This window comes from Pagrus pagrus (genome assembly GCF_965226575.1).
Source record: "Pagrus pagrus genome assembly, chromosome: 13".
In the NCBI taxonomy this organism is placed as follows: Eukaryota; Metazoa; Chordata; class Actinopteri; order Spariformes; family Sparidae; genus Pagrus; species Pagrus pagrus.
The window spans coordinates 21,383,907-21,400,831 of NC_140197.1; the positions used below are offsets into that span (position 1 = coordinate 21,383,907).

A 16,925-nucleotide genomic window follows, 5' to 3' on the forward strand; every position below is an offset into this window, starting at 1 on the left:
CTGGGGCAAAACAAAAAAAATCTTAAGCCTGTGGTAACCACGGACCTTATTTCAGGCATTGAAGTGAAAACCCATTCACGAAACCCATTGACTGAGACAAGGGAACCGGAAGTGGAACAATGCTAACTGATTTCCAGGTTTTAGGACTCATCACTACACTCTGTGAAGTGCTAAATAGTTAACACACATGTTAACTTACTCTTGACTTTGTTTCTTTTCTGGGGGAAATGTTACCACACTAAGCTTCTTTTGTTCCCTCTGGACGGAGCTAACTGCTTCCTTCCCCAGTTAGCTTAGCCTTTGTGTTGGGCTAAGCTAACTGGCTGCATACGAGAGTCTTGGCAAGAAACAATATAAGCTTATTTCATTTAATTATGTTATTAATTATTGATCTCCTGAGCTTAACATCTGTGCTAAGCTATACAGAGCTGAGCGTTAAGGGGCATTTGGAGATGGAAAACTATTTATTTTACCAGCAGTGTGATGTTTGATTGCGTGGCCCTGCCTTGGAACATTTCCTGTAGATTCATTTGCAGGCTCGCGAACATCTGACAGCTTTTATATTTATCTGTTCTCTCAGCAGTGTCACTTTCAGTAGTGTTTGTTGTTGACTCTCAGATTTAAGACACAGCAGTGTGTTATGCACTCGCTGGCTGTCATTCTTGCCTCTTATGATGTGTTTTATATGCAGATGTGTAATCTGTGTTGTGAGTACAGTAATGTTATTTCTGAATTTTAATCACCCACCGATGTGGGACACTATTTCGGTCACCCATTGTTGCTCTGCTGGCAGTTTGTTAAAATCTATGAGACGCATTTATGGATTTCTCATGGATTCATTTTGTGCTCGAACCAATGAGCACCACCAACCAGTGTGACGTTTACTGACAGGCTGACATCATTTAATTTACATTTAGTCCGTCTGTGAGTAAGCATTAAAAAAAGACAAAGAAACAATATACACATCACAACTTTTATCGCCCGTTTAACATTCATCGTGCATTGTTGTGCATGGGAGTTGCAGTTGTAAATTTACCCAATGTGCACTGGAGCTAAAATCAACAGATGAAACGTGGCAGGCGGCTCGGGTGGTAACACACTTGTCAGAAAGGAAATGTTAAGATATTCATGGATGGGGAACAAGTGAGATGAGCCATTTAACATCTGTTTTAAAAGACGCAAAGCTCACAGGAGGAAGTGGCATGTTTAACAAATCTGTGTTTTGGCAAGGGGAAGATGGATTTGATCCCCGTTTGTTAACTCGAGACACAGTTGCCAGGTGTAAATTTAATCCAAATAAATCCTGTTTCATAGAAACAATCACGCCCTTGAACCAGCTGCTGGTGCCAGAAGACGCTGAGCGGAGAGAAAAACGGGGTTATGAGGCAGCATTTCTACTTCGACTTGAGGAGTTTTTAATGTGACGGAAGTAGCAGGGAAAATGAGGTAACTTTGCTGGGTGACTTGCTGGAGTCTTGACCTGGTTTTACTAAGCTCCAATCTGTCAGAGGTCTGTGTGATGCCATCGAAAGACTGATATCGCACCAGCACATTGACATTTAACCTCCTGCTCTCTCTCTCTTTTTTTTTTATCTCTCTCAACACACATGTATCTTCATGTGCTCTCTCACTCCCTCTCTTCCTCTCTGTCTCTCTCTCTTTCTCTGGTTCACCGTCTCTTTTATGTAGGACATAGCTTGTATATAGATAGATATTTTCAGTGTCTTGGTCCCCAGGAAATTTCACTGGGAAACTTCCAAAGAACAGATCGCCCCACTTTCCTGCCACTAAACTGGAACGGCCAATTTCCCTCCCTCCTTGTTTGACATCGACACACAAAATAGCACTCTGATGTGCACTAATGGACACCACATGTACATCCTGTGTGTTTGTGTGTGTAAGCACAGGCATATAGATCCAGCACACAATCCTCACGGAGCTGTGAATGCAGATGGATAAAGGCTAATAATGTGTGTAATCTTTGACCCTCTGGTCAATTGTGCACATATGTAATCATCCTCCAGCACTAAGGCGTCCACACGGGAGCTGTACATCACAGAAAATGTCGATCTAAACTGCAGGGACCCAGGGGAGCTCGAGCGAAGGAGAATGAAGCCATCTCTTCTACGCACATTCTGATGTAACCATCCCTAGTGCTATTAAACTAGGGTGAGCGCCGGTGGAGAAACCTGGTTTGAGTTTGAGAGTCACACATTTCAAAGAATGAGGCCCAGGACACCTCCAAAAAGAGCACCAGCCCATTTGGTGTCCCAGAATCACCCGTCTGTGCACCCAACGCTCACTCGTCCATCACATCTACTCTCAGCGTGCCAACAGGTACACTAACAACCACGCTAGTAGCTCCGTGAGACCGTACTCATACAGTGGTGATTAGATTTAAATGCTAACGTCAGCGCGTTAACATGCTCACAATAATAGCGCTGACATGCTAATGCTAAGCAGGAATAATGTTTACCAACTTTAAGACAAAACATGAGCTTTTTCCAACCGTAACCAAGTGTTTTTTGTGTGTAAACCTAAACAGACCAAACACAGCACTGATAATTGAACCTAAAGAAACGTCAAGTCGAAAGATAAAGAAAAGTTTCAACGTATCTGTGGTTTGCAGAAACGTACGTTGCCGACATCTGTTCTGGCGATTGGGTTGCACTGGGCAACACAAAGTACAGCTGAGGCTGATGGGAGTTAACCTGACACACCAGATGGTTTGTTACACCCATCTGGCCAGTCGTCATTAGAAACAGTTTGGAAAAGGGCAGCACCCTCTGAAAATACTTGGCAGGTCAGTGGATTAACTGTCTCTCTATCACCGTCTATCAGATCAAGAGTAGGAGAGCACTTCCAGCGGAGCAAGCTGCCTCGCAAGGTAAGATAGGAACGTCTTTAGTTTTTCAGATATTTGGTGTTAAACCAAAATGAACTTTTGAAATGAAGCTGGCACTAAAGATAATGTCAAGACATCACTGATCAAGACTCCTTTTTGGATTCATCATCTGAGAACCACAAATGTCTTCCATCCATCTAGCCAATCCATCTTTCAGATGTTGAAATATTTATATAAGTAAAAACTAAAAAATGTCATGTCATGCAGTCCATTTTGCTAAAATGTGACAGGCCAACAGGCCAACTTTGTCATCTCTCAAAAACCTGTCCTCCTACTTTCAGACATCTTCCAAGGCTATACACTTACTTTAAACCACCTTGTAATGTAAACCAAGGCCAAAACACTCCAGCCTCCTATCAGCCACCAAGACATTCATGCTTACAAGAAATCAAAAAGCTTTCACGCCGACAGTAAGCCCAAAGACATCTATCCAATTCTGCCTCTCTGATTTTGGAGCATCAAAAGAAACTACTGTAGTACAGGAAGCGGATTTAGAGACATGTTGGGGAGAAGCAATAAAACAAAAGCCCGCAGGGCTCCCTATATATAGACAACAGTGGATTATAGTGAAGATGTGAGTGGGTGTACGAAACTACATAAAAACACAAGGAAGAAAATCAGCGTGTGAGCTCTTCCTTAGGGGTAAGAATGACCTCATAGCCTATTTCCCTGTGGTCCAACATGGTGTTTATCTCAGGCGACCGAACCTTGCCTCACAACACATTGATTTTCCAGACTATTAAGATCAGTTTAATTAAATGTTGCTGGAAGGCTGGCCGGTCAAATCAGAAAAATTTGCATTAGTAAGATTTCTCTTCTCATCTGCTGCCGTGAAGCTTCTATTCTGTTTCCCCTTTGTGGACTGCAAAAGGTCAACTGTGATATCATCTGTAAACAAATGTTATTACAAGGCTGCTGATGTCCCTCGAGCCAGAGGATTGCTCATTTGCTATTGATCAAACAGAGGTTTGGTTGTTTACAAGGACCTGTCAAGTCTTGACAGCTGATGAATGTCAGAACCACACAGAGACTGAGCAACAAGCTTCAGTCAAGAATGAGAAGCTCCTGAATCCTTCTAGGACTCCCAAAGTGGTGCATAATCACATTGAATTTCTCAGAGATCACTTGCTTTATCGGATACTATCTTATAGACCCTGTTAAGACAGAAAATGTAAGAGTATATAGGTCAAATCCAGCCCAGCTTCTAGGATGAAATGGTGGAAGTTAACATTTTTGCAAACCACTGACGCGTTCACATTTGTACCATATTGGCAATACATGTAATATCACGTTCACATTACGTGTTTATGACGTGACTTTTATATCGGGAGGTGGAGAGGATGGTGGTGAAGCTACAGGCGCGAAGGCTGCCAGGTTACCAACTGCATGCGTCAGTGTCAACATTTGTTCTGGCGATGAGTCAGTCAAATCACTCTTCTGTTGCATGTTTGTGTGAGATGCATGTACATGGAGGTATCATAGGAAGTACAGTAAGTACAATTTATATAATTGTATAATATCTGGAGAGCTCAAGCGTGTACACATCACATGATTACACTGATAGTCAGTCTGTGAAGGGTTAGGGTAGAGAGCTGATGCAATGCAGTGATGGATGACAGCCAAATACTGTTTTTTATTGCAAGAACGCACACTGTTACTTGAAAATAGGGCAATTATGTTTGATTAATCATTTTTCTCCCACTTAATGTCAGAAAAATAACACTTCAAAATTTCAGAGAGGCCAGAGTCGCATCTTTAAACATCTGGTTCAGCTCAAACGTATTCAATTAACAATCCCATGAAAGAAAAAAAAAGCAAATCCTCACAAATGAGAAGCCAAAACTACAAAAAAAAAAAGTGGCATAACTGACTAATCACTTCACTTCATAATAACGCATTCATGTACAAGCACAAACAGTGTTTCTCTGCGCGCATGTAAGCGGCCACGCCGTTTGTTTAAGCTTCTTTATTCTCAACAGAAGAGAGGAAGACAGTCAATCAGCTGGGGAGCCAGAGTGCTGAGATCTCATTCAAATAGCCTGCTAATTAATTAGCTTTATTCGTCATCGTCTATAAATCTCTGTGGGACTGCTCAGAATCTGTACTTGTTTTCTGCCAGCAGCTGTACAGTATATGCTGCCTGTTTCAGAGGGCTGAGTAATATCCTAAATCACACAGACTCATGTCTCTTGTGTGGCTGCAGAGCTGGAGCGGTGGCTCAGCTCGGAGTGACAGGACCCACTTGCTGCTATCTAGGGCCGGACTGCGGGCCAAGTTGGGGCTATTAGTTGGCAGCGCATGGGGGGCTCATGAATAAACAAGCCAGAATGGGAGTAGCTGTAGGGGAGGAGACTGCCTGAACATACGAGGGGCTGTGAAATATTAAAGGTGGATGCTGTTTCACGGCCGCGGGCGCCAAATGGGAGCCTGACCATGTGGCAACCTCCAGGTCGTCCTTTTTGTTTTCTAACAGCATCACGTGTCTCACTGGTTCACATTCACGAGAGTCTGCTGGATTTCTGTTTTTTCCTCTTCAGAACAACGTCCTTTGAAGTCCTGTCAGAAAGTACCAACCATCAGCAGAGTCGGCGTAGCAGCGCAAGTTTTGATGTCGACCCGCTGGGACTGGACCAAAGCCCGGCTTGTGATGAGCATGCAGCTCTGACAAAACTTAAAGGCCAGCGGTTGGAATTAAAACACCTCGAACCAGGAGACGTGATGAGAGCTGTGATGCACACTCGCTCGACACGCTCACAAAAAGCGGTAGAGCGAGCAGACGGCCACGAGCTGGACAAAGCTGTCATGGTTTGAAAAATCCTTATTCGACCAAATGAAGGGAGGTTTTTTTTTAGCTCCCTGCAGTTCAGCAGCAGCTGAATCAGCACTTCTTTCAGGAGGGTCGGGGGTTCCACTTTTCAAAGCCTTTGAAAGGAAAATCTATTTCCTCTGACTGATGCAGCATCCCAAATACACACGTACTACCGCTCTGTACTTCCATATTTCCATATTATGTCAGTTTATCATCAACACTGAGTCAACAACAACAATGTCAATGTGATATCACCCAGGATTTGTCAAATAAGCTGCACAATTGTCTTTTCTCATGAGAGACAACCAGCTCAGTATATCTTCTCAAGTACTATATTTAAGTAAAACCTTCAGATTTTTATGCCACGTTATATTTCACTACATACGGGGGAAAATTACACATTAATGTATCAGTTATAGGAATTCTATAATATAATATTTTAAACGTATAATACAACATCAAAGAAGCCATTTCTGCAAAATGGGTTCTTTTACTTAATAATTTAACTATGTTCAGCTGATTATGCACTGGGACGGTCCTTTCCTTTCGCACTACATTTCCTCCACCATATAACGTCTGTATTTCTATGTACAAGCAGAGTTGTGCCATTACGCGGCTGTCGGACGGCAATGTAAAGCACCAAAAATGTTCAAAATACGGCTTAATTATAACTTAAACGGATATATATTTGTTTGAGGTGGGACTTGTAGGTGGCTAAAATACATCTTGTTGTCTGTCCCTTTTAGGGGACCCTGACTAAGTCCACTGATGCAGCAGCATGTGTGGATTATACAGATTAAAGACAAAAGCCATAGGTGAGCGAGTGTGTGAAAGGGGTATTAAATCCAGTTCTGCCAACATATCCCCTAAATCCTACACACTGGACCTTCAGGTAAAGGGTCTGAGCTCTTACATGATGAGTCAAAGAGCTGAGTGTGTGACACATTATGTCTCATGGCACTGCACAGTTGTTGTTGCCTGATATCAGCGTCCTTTATTTCCTCACATCCCTGCTGTCTTGTGTGCACAGAAAGGTAAACCTCCCTGTCTTTGCCTTCAGTAATCCAGTGGGACTTTGATGCACAGCTGTCATCTGTGTCTTGTTATCTGGCTTGAACGTATAAGAAACGTAACAAAAGAAGCTGAGGGACAACTGCGAGCCACAGATTCAATCAGACGTTGTAAAGTCCAATCGCAGAGGGGGGAAGCCATCACGTGCCCGCTGTTTTAATCTACGCTATGTAGGCCAATCAATATGGCTTCACATCAAACGACTCCTATATCCCATATCTCCTTTGCCTCCATCCATGCATTCCCCCCCTCCATTTCCTGCTTCGTGTTGCCCCTCTCTTCTACTTGTTATCCTTCTCCAGCTTAGACTGACAACCTCAACGACTTTCTCATCGTCAGCACCTTAACATCGCAGAGATCAGAGAGACTTGTGTTGTATTGTGTGCAAATGTATCGTCGAGTATGTTATAGTGAATGTGTGTGTGCACATGTCACCATCAGACCCCCCCCCTCTGTCAGCCAATTTCACATCCAGCACTGCCTACCGTGAGGGAACTCACACAGTCTGATGTCCAGGCGAGAGCTGGCAGGATGTACTGTATCTCATATATCACTTCCCATTCACGCTGCCATGGCCCTCTTCCATTGTTGCTATAAATACTGCCAGCTGTGCTTCCATTATTAATGCAGCAAGGCGCCCAAACCCTTCCCTGGCCCCGAACATCGCCGATTCATCATCTCCTATAAACTTTAAAACACCCACTGCTGCCTACTGCTGGTGCAAACCAACACACATAAACAAGAGGATGAGGTGCGAGCACACGCACACCGACACACACTGCTGTCCATGACAGGTTCACTGGTGGAGGAGGAGGCAGGCTGAGAGGCAGAATCAGCATGGAAACCAAAAATAACACATTGCATCTTGATGACAGATCAGTTACTGTTTGAACAAGACTGTAATGCATTATGGAAAGCAGAGGGCTGCAGCTCTTTGGAGGTGAATTGAATTAGGCTTTTCTCTTTTTTAATAGATGCATTAACAAATTGGGATATAATACTGTTATTTAAAGAGGTTGCACCGATAGAAGGGAGAGAAAATAATAAACTGTTTTTCATCCAAGCTAATCACTACATTAGAAAATGTAGAGTCAAAAGCTTAACTACGCAGGCTGTATTTTCCATGAGCTGCAGCTGTTTCCCCAGCACGCTGTGACAAACACGAGGCAACGCAGCTCGACACCTTTCAATCACAAGTAGCAAACCTGACACCGATTTGACTTTGCACAAAGCGTTGAGTCACAAACAGTGACAGTTCATCAGGAGAAATCCTGAAAGGTCCTGGACTGAACTGACGAGCTAGTTGACATCTATTTAAGCATATGGACAACTTAAACTCCTGACTGAGGCGTAACAAAAATCGAAATGCACGTTAAATGGGAAATGAAAGGGTAGAAATGTGAAATAAAAAGTGGTAAAATGAATGGTAAAATATAAAAATCATCATATTAAATAAGTAATATGGAGCAGGATACTCATTCTTCATTAACATCTGTTTGGAAGTACAGTACACATTGCCAAACAAGACTCCCAACCAAACAATGTTTGATTTCAGTGTATGTCACAACGCCGTCCTCAGCTCACGCAGATCTTAGACATTTCACTGTGTGGTTTAATCAAATAAGCGTCTCACAGATAAAAAGAAAATGAAACTCGCTTTGGTTGGATACTCTTTGAGCGTTGCTCATGATCCTATCAGCCTGTGAGCTGCTCTCGAGGCTCATGGGAATAACAGTGAGAACAAATTTAGGATTTCCAGCATAAAACACGGAAGTGTTTGTGAGATTGATCTCATTTGAGGCCACGGAAAGAAATCAAAATTGAGGAGTTCATGTTCATACTGCAAATTACTCTTTGCTTTATAAATCCATCAGAGCAAAATTCTCTCAAGCTCTTAATAGCATTTGTCAGATGTTTTTAGTGATTTAAACATCACATTTTTGACTCACATTTCGCCAAAACAACAACAACAACAGGACTTTCATGTAAGAAGCTCATATGTAATGTCTTTCCCACAGGACATGAATGCAGCATCAGATCCTGCCTTCAATTGTGCACAAACACACACACAATCACACCCCACCCTACACTCTGATCATCATCCCAGGCCAGCACTGCCTCACTGCTACCATGCATCTGCTGCTGCTGCTAAATATAGCAACCCCACTTTGATGATGCAGCGGTGACTGTTGGGAGAACTCTAAGCCCCTCTCTACCCACCCTCTCCGCCTCTCAATGGCGCAATTAGTCCTAATAAACTGAGAGTGAATTCATGATGCATGAGTGGTCTGGCCAGAGCCCTCAGACCCCCCCCAGCCCCCCTCCATCCTCCCCTCTAATGACCATGAATGGAGTCTTTGCATCTGGACAGATGTGATGCGTTTGTGAGGAGACGAGGCGGGAGAAAACGAGAGAGGGAAAGTGACGTGGCATTCGAGATGAATGGTATAGATACAGTGAGAATGTGTGTGTGTGTGGTGGTGATAGCGCGGATGTGGGGTTTCCCCTCGGGAACCAAAGCCAGGAGACAGGAACAAATACACACTCTAACAGAGACACACAACCAGCATCCGTGTTCTTGTTGCAAATAAACAACACTACAACACATTAACCACTACTTCTTTGTGTCTCCGCTCTGCCTTAAATTCGAGTAAAATGTCTGTTCATCTTCTCCGTGTGATCCCAGTTAGCATTAAAATGATACTGATGTGTAAACTTAAGCTGCTAATAGTGATAACTGTGTGTGTTTAAATATCTGTCCATGCTCTTTAAATGTATTTTATGTATTGTTTTCACTCATCTGAATCTGATTCATCTGACACAGACGTACACGTAGTGACTGGCCGGGTCTCATGGTTTACAACTTTCATCCTCTCTGTCGATGACCTACGTTCTTTGGGGAAGTAAATATAATCATAACATTTGGGATTGTTTATTGTTTAACGTGAAAAATGCAACACCGCTGCTTTTAGGCTTGTCGCTGCTAGCTGCTTCAATCTGGCGCCCGCACTTTCAGAGCGCTTCTTTTCACGCCAACGGAGGCGCGGTCGTTGTGGAGGCAGCAAAGTGACTGCTCTCTTGTATCGTCACTGTGAGCACGTTAGCATTCAAACGATAGCATCTAGCTCACAACACCAGTGTGAGTTAGCCGGCTTCACAGAGCCACTATGGCTGTAGACACTCTTAAATTTGGTTATTACTATACTATATACTATACAATACTATATGTGTGATCAATACTATACTCAATATTGTCCTGGGAATAAAACTAAATAGAAATGATACATTACCCCTGACTTTACTTATCTTCCAATAAACCATAATTCTGGCTTTCCAAAAGTATTTATTGTTCGAGCTCCAGTTAGCAGAGAAGTGGTAGCCATCGTTGCACTAGCACCTTCAGAGACAACAAAACACTCTGAACAAAAGCAGGCACCAAAGACATCACATTATAAAACAAGCTGTTTTATTGAGGTCCAGCAAAGCAATGAGTGCCTTCTGCTATCAGAGATTGAAACTGAATTTCCTTGGCTGATTTTCAACTCACAACACAGCATTTTCTTTCTCTTGACATTATCTCTCTCTTCGAATGAAAGGAGAGGTGTTTGATGGCAGACGAGCATCAATTTTCTACATCAGCCCAGGTAGAGAAAAATGTATGGTTGGTAATGACGGCGCCTCTGTCTCCCAAACACCCTGACAGCCTATTAACACCAGACAGAACCATCACTCTGGTATGATGAAACAGTCACAGACGGTGAAATGATTAATAGAGACTGAGACAGGGTGACTCGCTGAGAGATAGGTGGATAGAGGTAAACGACAGAGGGAAAGGAATAAGTAGAAACAAGAGAGAGGACAACGCTGAAGTAGGACAGAGCGCAGGGGAGGCCTGTCTGTCCCAGATCAGTCGTTTACTGCCGGCAAGAGAGAGAAAAGGAATGAGTGAGATAGGAAAAAAAAGAGACGGAGGAGTGAGAGAGTAAACGAGATGGCTAAATCTGGAGTTATGAACTACATCCCCCCCTGAGCAATGTGGCAAATATTGAAAAGAAAAGTTAAGCTCCACTCCCTGCACTCGGGCAAATATAGCAGGCGAGAGACTGAAAACAATAACGGCGACAAAACCTCTGAGAAAATGAGGCTCTGACTACGAGACTTTGACAAGTTGTCAGCACTGAACAGAGGGATAATCAGTCCAAAAGATTCAGTGTTTCCCTCCTCTTTCTCCAAACCCCCTGTGGAAGAGGATTCTGAATGAACATGGCTCAAAATAATTAACAAAAATCAAGTAACAATTAATAAACATGTATCCTTGTCAAAGCCAGTTTTTCTTCTTTTAGACAGGTGAGCTCTGCCCCAGTGTGTTGATAAATCCTCTTTTTGCCAAGCTTTGCTAAACTGAATGAGTGGCGGGGAGAGATTTTGGTCCCTTGGGCCCCGAGGAGGGAACTGTCCGGGTGGAAATGTCAACTGTGCGCTCTGTCCTCTGTGTGGTTAGTGAAACCTAAGTGTGGCGTTTCATAACACTCTCCGATCACGAAGGAATTAATGGTATTTCCCCGCTAATGTGGGCTGAATGTTAATTCATCTCATCGGGTGGCAAATCATAGGGGTTTGCTGGACCTTGACTCTGTTCGCGTCAAACAACATCTGAAGTACAAACAACATGACGACAGTTAATCAGCACCCAACTGTGGCTGCATCGGCCTGTTGGACCAGATCGACTCGACTTTCGCAGGCCAAAATAACTGAGCTCCCAGGGAGTCGAACTGGAACCTGTGAACCTCTTGACGCCGACACACTCCTGCTTGAATCAGATTTTTGTCTGTTTGTCTGTTCATTCCTATGAGCTGCTCGGCGAAGCCAAAAAGTTTGACTTGTTGTGTGTCTTGTGTGTCTCAAACCTTTTTCCCACCCGGGTTACAGGCCCGCTGGCCAGAATTAGCCTACTCAGTTTGAGGACAGTAATATCTGTGACAGCTCCGTGTTCTGTGCTTGGCTTTTTATGGTAGACTGCTTTAAGCAACTAGGTCCAAATGGAGCATATGATGGGCTTTGTCTCTGTCCCTGACAGATATTGCTATCTCTCAATCGCTGCCACCATTATTTACCGTCAACCCAATCACATGAATAAATGGCGGCAATAGACATTTCAGCCAATCATGGATAGGCAATGTTGAAACTTGACGTTTAACACCATGCTTGTGGTCTGGTTGGGTTTAGCCACAAAGAGCACTTGATGAGGGTAAGGAAAAGATTGTTTTTGGCCTGAAATACCTGCTTTGGTTCACCAGAAAACAAGGCTGGAAATAAAAATATCCACTAGTTAAGAATTTACAGATGTTGAAACGCAGTCTTGAGCTGTGGTCACTGGCTTGGTCAGTGCCTTGACACCTTACTGCACCACCATCCCATCCACCTCTAGACATGGAGCCTATTAGGCGACTCGGTTGTTAACGTTAATGACACAGAAGCTAGATACTCTCGAAATGCCATTTCATCTGGACGGGAAAGACGATTTAGCTTTCTTTTGGTCGACTACAGTTGGCTTTCAACACCATAAGGAGTTAAAACAAACACCACAGGACCTTAATAGCTTTCATTCTACATTTGCTGTTGGCTACTGTGGCTAGCAAAATGCAAACGGTAAGGGAAAGGGACTACAGCGGTGGTTAGCCTGTAGCTAACCATGAACAAAACAAGACTATGTTAATTAGGCCCATATATGAAGAAACACAATGTTATCTGTTTACCACAACACAACGGAAAGTGAATTACGGCAGTCAGACATGAGGTAAACGATGTTTGTCGCAAAGCAATCCCATTTCTGTGATGATTGGCATGAATTAATTAGCCAACAAAGTTAAAAAGACTTGTATTCCAGCCTCCCCCGCCATCTCTGGCAGACTGAGACTCTTTATTTTATATGACCATTGAAAGCAGCTGGTAAGTTAGCGTGTAGCGACTCCTCGACATCAGTATGTGATGAGTGCGTTTGAACTTAGAGCACCACTCAAAGTAAAGACTGAGTCACGCATCTGTAGCACCAACACTTAACAAAATAATCACTACACGCCGTCGAAAGCACTTCACTTTCATACATCAATACAGGCTGTATGTTTCTCCACCATTAACGCGCTGATGGCGACGTTCAAAGTTCTCACTGTTACAAATCGCGCTCTTGGTGTGTAACGTTGGCTGTCTTCTCTGATGATCCGCTCTGCCATCCTCGACCTCAACGTCCCCGAGGCGACACATCACATACAGAGCATGAATGTGCATGTGCATGTGTGAGTTACTATGACTGTGTGTGGGTGATGTGCTCGGCGTGTGCCATTGTACAAATCTCTGTGAGACCGAACCTGAACACACAGTCACGTCTCTCGCGCTTGAACACCTCCAACGACACCTCCAAGTTATTCCCGGTTTAACTTTCCTGCTATATTATGCTGGGATCCTCCTCGCCGCTCTGTGTTACACTGCAAGTGTGCAATTATGTGCCCTGTAAGGTGACCTGCCATCACTTCCTTGTGGGCTGTGTTCAATAGAGACAAAGGCATCTATAGATAGACTAAACTCAGGTGGAGAGATAATGACAGGGGCAGAGCAAACACATGTTCCCTGCTGGCGGGGTGACCCTTTTCTTGTAGAGGCGGCAGCTCAAGTGAGAGGACATCAGTTTGAATATCCGCTATCAGATTCATCTGCTGTTTAATGCATGGCAAAACACTTACATCTACATCTGTCCCCGTGTCCACACATGCATTAAGGTGCACCTGCGCTCATGTTCGCCCATGCATGCCCTGCCTTACACGCTACAGTCGATATGTCAGGGCAGCCAAAGTGGGATTCACTAGGTGATTTTATGCACTGGTTAGCCTTTGAATGTGAACACTGAGCAGTGAGCTGCAATCCTTGGCAGGCATGCAAATGTATGTGGGAGGGATTATCAGTTTGACACTATGATGAATCCAAGAGCTGATCAGAAGCGTTTTTCATACATCTACCTTTATCTCTGTTTTACTGGTGATGCCACAAACACTCTGATTCCCTCAGATGTGTCCAGCCTCTTTTTATTCTCCCACTTTCTCTCTCTCTCGACCCCTCTTCTCCTGCCTCCCTGTAAACCTGGGATACTGTAATCCGTTGCCAAACACCGCTTGGTTTCCTTGTGTCTGTGCATCCCTCAGCAGATCCTCTCGCAGCCGCTTCGCTTTCCTCGCTTCGTTTTATTCTCATTTCGAGTGTTTATTTTGTGCAACTGCTGCATATCTTCCTCGCACGCCCAGACTGCCATGTGAGCGTGGAATTCATGTTTTACATCATTGCAGTAAACTTGAACATGCAAACCTCCTCCCACCTCCCCCCTGCTGCACACACACACACACACACACACACACACCCTTTTGACTCCACAAACATAAAATTGTTCTCTCCTCCGCTTTGCCATGCACCCCCTGTCCATCTCCATGCATGTCTCCTTAAGAGAGGAGAAGAAAAGAAATGCAGAAAAGACAGAAAACATTCTTACTGTCTTCTACAATCCCTGATGAAATACAGAAATCCCTCTTCTGGAGGAAAAAGGGACAGAAGTAGAAAAGAGAGGAGGGGGAGCCCAGCAGTTGCCAGTTGCAGAGGAACAAGGAGTGAGGAGGGGCGAGCAGGAAGATGATGAAGAAGACTGGTGTAAGAAAAAAAACAAAAAGAAAAGACAATCACTGCTGCAACAATGAAGACCCTCCTCCTCCACAGCTGCTGCCACCACGAGAAATTACAAGGTGTCCGGCGTGTCGCCGTACGCTGAGGGATGGAGCATTATCCTCGGCTCCCAGCCCGTCTTCCAGCAGCGGCAGCTCTGTAGTAACACTTCTATCCGCTCGGTCCGGCAATCTCCCCATCCCTCGCTCACTATCCTCCCTCCTCCCTCCCCTCAGCGTGTTCAGAGTCCCCCTCTCTCTCTCTCTCCCTCTCTTCCTCTCTTCCTTCGCTCTCCTTCTACTGGTTGGTTGGTTTCTCTCCCTCACCCTCCCTCCCATACCTCTGTCTCTTTTCTGTCCCCCCTCCTCCTCCCTCCATCTCTCTCTCCTCCATCATTACCCGGATACAGGGCATACCCCTCCCACCCTTTATCTCTCTCTCTCTCTCTGTCTTTGATGTTTTGGAGTTAGACTCTTAGCTGTGAAAACTCTGGGTTTTTTTCCCTTCTCGGGGAGCTGAAACCACCACAGAACTGAGTGGGATCCACCCAACGGTGCAGAGATATGCACACCAAACACACACACACACACACACACACACACAAGAGATTACCACGCAATATCAACAACAAAACCACACACATCAATTAGAGAAAAAAATGAAATCTCTTTTAACGGATTCCTCCTGTAATCCAGTGATTGTGTTCACGTCTAAGATACAGAGCAGCATCTGCAGCGGTAACATGTGCATTCCCTTCCTCTTCCTCTCGCTCTCACACACACACACAGAAATATGAATAAGGAATGAAAGAGATGTGTATAAGAGGATGAGGGAAGCCACTGCTGCAATGCTTATTACCATACATAGAGGGGGGTGAGAGGACTGTGGGTGGAGAGGGAGCCTGACGAGCTGAACTGAATAGCAATTAGAAATCAACTCCATAATGCCAATCATCGGTGAGTGAAGCATGTCAAACTCTCCTCATAGCCTTTGATGAGCTAACACCCCTTTAATAGATGTGGATGAGGAGGTGGGGGTCATCGTGGTCGTGTCTAATGGCAATGATCAGAGAAAACAGATGTTTTTCCAGCAGTCAGATCTCCCTCTTGTTGCTCAGGGTGATGAATATAAAGTCTGTGCTGGCTTGTCTTGACACTCGGTTAGTCAGAAGCTTTGGCGGATTATTCGAGTGAGATCCCCGAGCTCCAGAAATGCCAAAAAAAAGAACATCTGCCGGTGAAATTCCCTCTGCGGAAAGCTGTCTGGTTACAGCTGTGTTGACGGGTGCTACGCTGCACGTCAAACGCTGACAAAATATCTCTGGTTCAGAATCTAAGATGGCAAGCTCTCCTGCATCACACTGGAAAATATTTATCAGATTGACTTTTGAAGCCATTTATTTGCCTTTTTCTCCGGGGTCTCGTGTGCGTTTTGACAAGCATTTCACGTAAATCTCGCCTGAGATTAGTTTTTATTTTACCCAAACACTTTCCAGAATTTGTCTGCTGCAGGTCATCTTTTAAATCCGATTTAATAGTTGCATTTCTAGGGAATTGGAGATCTATTAAACGTCATTGTATGGGTCTCCTTTATTTGTTTTAGCACCACTTTGTCAGTTTATGTTTTTCATTGTCCTGAAAAAAACCCTGTTGGGTTGAAATGTTGACTTTCGGGGCCCTGACACACCAATATCAGGGCCATCAGTGAGCGCCTGTCGCCTTAGTTGTACCGGTGTGTCCCACATCGTTGGCACCAGTCTGCTGGTCCGTTGGTAACTTTTTGGTTGATTAAGCAAATACAATTGGCCGTAGTTCGATCGGCTGTTCAGCGAATCGAATCATTGCATAAGAAGAGAAACAGAGAAAAAAAAAGGGAGGACCCCTTGAGCCTTCACTGTAGTATCCATGATTTCACCCATTTAGTGCGGTTTCTCCTTATTTTTCTCCTCTGCCTCTTCACCAGTGCCATTTGCAACTACTTTTTTTTTGCTTTTCTTGCTTTTCAGTCATCATATCATTACTTCCTTCTTTGGTTTCGCTGGCTAGTAGTGGGTGGGGCAGATCAATTAACGTATTTATTTAAAAGTATTGACAAAGCTGACGGTCGCAGCTAGCTCACACCACGCCACACCAATCATTGTTGTACAATACCACTTCCTGGTGAATCTGATATTTATTTAGTTTATAAATCTATGGGAGGTATGAAGACGTATTTCCCCTCACGCAGACACAACATGTACAAGCTAGTTGACCCGGCTGTAGTCTTTGTGGTGTGTTCAAGTGCAGCTTTTTGGCTGAGACACAGGTGATGTGAGGCAGCGCAATAGTCAGCCTTCATCGCTAATGACGTGTCTGGGTTAGCTAGCAATTATTTTCTCAATTAATCAATAAATTTAAAGAAATTAAAGAAACATTAGGAAACAGTGAAACATGTCCACCA

General features: G+C 44.1%; 1 protein-coding gene across 1 annotated transcript in view; it reads right to left on the reverse strand.

Annotated features, from left to right (window-relative positions):
• shank1 (SH3 and multiple ankyrin repeat domains 1) overlaps window positions 1-14,677 on the reverse strand; it is an 84,554-nt gene extending 69,877 nt beyond the window's left edge. The window contains exon 1 of the mRNA XM_084371911.1: window positions 14,320-14,677. The gene's annotated coding sequence lies outside the window, so the exon portion shown is untranslated. The remainder of the gene's footprint in view (window positions 1-14,319) is intronic.
• Between the last annotated feature and the right edge of the window lie 2,248 nt (window positions 14,678-16,925).